A 4,791-nucleotide genomic window follows, 5' to 3' on the forward strand; every position below is an offset into this window, starting at 1 on the left:
GGAAGGAAAGGGAAGGGAAAGGAAGGGAGGGAAGGGAAGGAAAGGAAGGAAGAACGAAAGAAAAGAGGCCTAGGGAATTTCCAGAGTTGGGCATGGGGTGGGAAGGTCTCATGAGAAGGTGATTGAGTAAAGACTTGACAAGGAGAGTATGTGCCATTTGGAGAAGCAGGTGACATGTTTGGGCAGTGGAGAAATGGTAGAGATAAATAGCCTGGGTGGTGTGAGGGAAGGAGAATGTGAATAGAAATAACAAGAAATGGGAAATAAGATTTGTTTGATGTAAATAAAAAATTGAAAACCCTTTAGAGACAAAGAAAGGATACAATGTTCCCTGTCTCAATAACCTCCTTGGGTCTTAGAGGCTTCTCATCAAGACTAAAATTGTCTAGGTTCTTATTTTCCCACATCCCCAAATAAGGTAACATAATAGTCTTACCCATGACTTCTCCAACTTCGTTCCTCAAATTGCTTATATTCCCTGGTTGTTTTCTTCTCTCCCCTCTTAAACAACATCCCATGCTTCCATGAAGATGAAAGTAGCAGTGTGTTAGGGAAAACCAATCTAATCTAGCTCTCCCTAAGGTGCTGGCCAGTAAGAAGAAATCTCTAACTGAAATAACATCGAGTCCTGGGAGGAACAAAGCTTCTGAACTGGCTCTAAGGTCAGGGGCCTTGGTTGTGGTTTTTTTTTTTTTTTTGCTTCATAGTATTTTTCCTTCCTTACTCTGAAACTCACAGTCTCAAGTGTCAGGACCTCTTCTTGTTGGTTCTTTGGAAGTGATGGCTCACGTCCTTCAGTGGGAAGGGCCAAACGTGACTGGCCCTTGGACAGAAACCTCCTCTGTGAGTTGGCATTTGTGGTTTGTTATCTGCATCACTCGCTAAGCTGAAGACACCCCCTCAGTGATCTCATGAGCCCAGCATGGCCTTCTGGAAGAAAGCGTCACAGAATGCCCTGAGCCTTTGCTGGTATGGCAAAGTGACTCACGGAGCATGAGGTGGAGGAAGCAGCTGGAGAGAAAAGCCGAAGAGGATAAATTAGTCCATGAAACAGCAGGCCCTGACTTCCAGAGGAGCTGCTGTTCCTGCATGCTGCTTTGAAGTGAAAGAAAGCAAGCAGGCTAAAGTCAAATGGCTCAAAGGGAGTGAGAGGCGAGAGAAGAAACATTCTCAGAGCTCCATCAGCACCAAAATAGGTTTTAATTCAGGATGACCCAAAGTCTAAAAGATCAGACACACACACACATTATATCTATCTATCTATCTATCTATCTATCTATCTATCTATCTATCTATCTATCTATCTATCTATCATCTATCTATCTATCTATCATCTATCTATCTATCTATCTATCTATCTATCTATCTATCTATCTATCTATCATCTATGTAGTCTATCTATCTATCCATCTATCTATCTATCACCTATCTATCTCTATCATCTTTCTATCTATCAATTTATCTCACAAAAGGAAAAGTCAACCCACATTGTCTAGAAGGAGCAGATGTCTCCTCTGGCATCCAGGCTGTAATTAAGAGATAATTAAGAGATTCATTTACTCTCTCAAAAGGTATTTATTGTCCGCTCTGTGCCATAAATCACACTGTCTCTCTCTCACACACACACACCCTACGAGGATACTTGTCACGTTTCATTGGAATTTCAGAGGAATACACACCCACAGATGCATGAAGCCCCAAGGTCACTCCCAAGACCCAAGTGAAAATTTAAAGTTTTAACTAATTTGGGTTTTTAACTCAAGGTTTCCAGTACAGGTTGACTGCAGGACTTCCAGGACACTGCAAAAAAGGCGAGACTGAAACAGTCAACACCAGGGCCTGGGGCAGCACTGAAGAATGCATATGCCCCATGACCTCATCTTCAAGCAGCTGTTGTGAATTGTTAGCAGGAAAAAAAACACAAAAAAAACAAAACAAAAAAACCACACAATACATTTTTAGAGAAATGACATGGCAAAAGAAAAGGACTTTGAGTCTCTCGGGGTGGCAATTTGTGGAAAGATAAATAAATGACAGATAAAGGCCAGTTAGGAAGGCCTGTCAATGTAGGTTCCCCTGTGCCATCCATACCTGGGAAAGGTCTCAAGTTGTCTTCAGTGGTTAAACTTTGTTCTCCCCAGTAGAGTCGGCGTGTGGGGTGGGATACTTTTTGTCTTTGCAAATGTATGTCCTGCTTTTAGGCAAGTAGGAAGGGCCGAGAGCTCTTCTGAATCTGCCTCTTTTCAGTTACCTTCAACTCAAAACTATCCTATGCAAAACAAGCATATTTTAGGGTGACATATTGTGGTTTCCCATATGAACTAAAGTAATTTGAGGAAAATGTATGAAATGTATGGAGATATTTTTGATAATGTGATAGAATTTGTAAGATCATAGAATAACATTCAATAATAGTTTGCATTGTCCTTAAAGACTATTTTGCATAAACACTTTAAATTTCGATTATTCACAATAATGAATAAGAGATTTGCGATACAAAATTTGGTTTGATTGATTTCCATAATATTCCCCCCTCGCCCTGGCTCAATTCCCTTTTATATACCAGTTAAATAACATTGTGAGGTTAATAGAATGTTTTAAGTAGATGAACTTAGAGGTGTGTCTGCACACAATAAGGTCTTTGAATAGATTCCTATGTAGTAAATGAATGAAGCAAAGAAAAAAATTTGGATTAGAATAGTTTTTTTAAAGCAAAGTCAGCAAAATTGAGAAAATGAAAAGAGAAAGGAAAAAGTTGCTTAAATTGTGAAATTAAAAAGACACGGATATATAGCAGAAATAAAGTGCATATTCTTAGCTGTGGCAGATTCAGACTTAAAAATAATACCAAGAGGAAAAAATTTTTTTAGTGCATCTTACTCTACATTTGGAGTTGACATTAGTTTTATAGTTTGGTAAGGTTCAGTGTATGGTGTGTGTTTTGGCTAATCATTTATTCCTGTGGTAGAACACTGCAGCAAATTAGTTATCCGTTTTAAAAAATGATCACCTAAAGATTTGAGGGAAATTAAAATGCTATTTGGTAAAGTCCTGAAGGAGGAAACAAGTTGACCTCAAAATATAATTAACTGAAACAACAACAAACATGAGGTAATTAATTTTTTTTTTTTTCTGCTGTAGCTTTAGTTATCCTGGTATAGAGAAATACAAGTTGCTACTGCCAATCTTTCAAAAACATAAATATTAGAAAACTATTGATTAGTCTTTTTAGAACTGTTTACCCAAATTATCTTCCCTCTAGTTTTTCCTGCCACTAGATTACCCTTCCAAAAAACACCAGTTGATGGTGAACTCTGCCTGCTCCAAGACCTGCAATAGTTTTGTCTAATGCAGCATTTCCCAAAGTGTCTACTCTGTGGTACAGTAGTATCCCACAAGATGCTAAGAGGTGTTTCTTTCAAAAAGGGCATTGTGATTCCACAGTATTGAGAACTGGTAAATCAAATGGATTTATTACTGCAGGATTTGTTGGTGTTTTAAAATTTTTATAAACATAAAAAAGCCACAAAAAGAGTTATAATATGCAGTATTTTCTACATTATTTGGCCACAAAACACTTTTACCCTTTTATCCTTTTTGTTTTTTGTTTGTTTGTTTGTTTTGTTTTGAGAAACGGAGTCTCGCTCTGTCGCCCAGGCTGGAGTGCAGTGGCAACATCTCGGCTCACTGCAAGCTCTGCCTCCCGGGTTCACACTATTCTCCTGCCTCAGCCTCCAGACAGCTGGGACTACAGGCGCCCGCCACCATGCCGGGCTAATTTTTTTGTATTTTTAGTAGAGATAGGGTTTCACCGTGGTCTCGATCTCCTGACCTCGTGATCCACCTGCCTTGGCCTCCCAAAGTACTGGGATTACAGGCGTGAGCCACAGCCCCCGGCATCTTTTATACTTTTAAACCTCCTAAGACGTTAGTTAGCATTCTACAGAAGAGTTTTGAAATAAGGAACAAAGAATAAAAATAATAAATTTAAAGCTTCTAAGTCTGATTATTTAGAGAGAGCTCTCCAAGATTCAGCCTTACTTTTGCCTTCAAATACTTTTTTTCTAAGGTGAGCAACTTTTACTCATTTATTAAACGTATTTTAAAAAATATCTACTAAATGCCAGGCACTGTTCTTGGTGCTGGAATTTCACAGTCAACAAAAATAGATATAGTCTTGGCTCTAATGAAGTTTAAAATACAGTGGAAAAGAGACATTGCACCATAGTCACACACATTAGTATATACTTATAATTGTGACATAGTTATTGTGATAGACTGCTAGTTATTTCCAATGTCCGTTCTTCTCTCCTTTGTAATAAAACCTTGACTTAAAAAAAATCTGGGAAGGCCGGGCGCGGTGGCTCAAGCCTGTAATCCCAGCACTTTGGGAGGCCGAGATGGGCGGATCACGAGGTCAGGAGATCAAGACCATCCTGGCTAACCCGGTGAAACCCCGTCTCTACTAAAAAGTACAAAAACTAGCTGGGCGAGGTGGCGGGGGCCTGTAGTCCCAGCTACTCGGGAGGCTGAGGCAGGAGAATGGCGTAAACCGGGAGGCGGAGCTTGCAGTGAGCTGAGATCCGGCCACTGCACTCCAGCCTGGGCGACAGAGCGAAACTCCGTCTCAAAAAAAAAAAAATCTGGGAAAAAAGCCCCCAAGAATAGTAACCATATTTCTCAGTTTCTATTATAGCAAGGTGTGAGCAAATGAGTAAGATCTGGCTAAGAAGACATGAATAAAAGAGCTCTCTGCACTTTCTGCATCATTTTTTTTCTGTAAAGCTAAAA

The sequence above is a fragment of the Colobus angolensis genome, unplaced genomic scaffold (assembly GCF_000951035.1).
Source record: "Colobus angolensis palliatus isolate OR3802 unplaced genomic scaffold, Cang.pa_1.0 Scaffold146, whole genome shotgun sequence".
Classification (NCBI taxonomy): Eukaryota; Metazoa; Chordata; class Mammalia; order Primates; family Cercopithecidae; genus Colobus; species Colobus angolensis.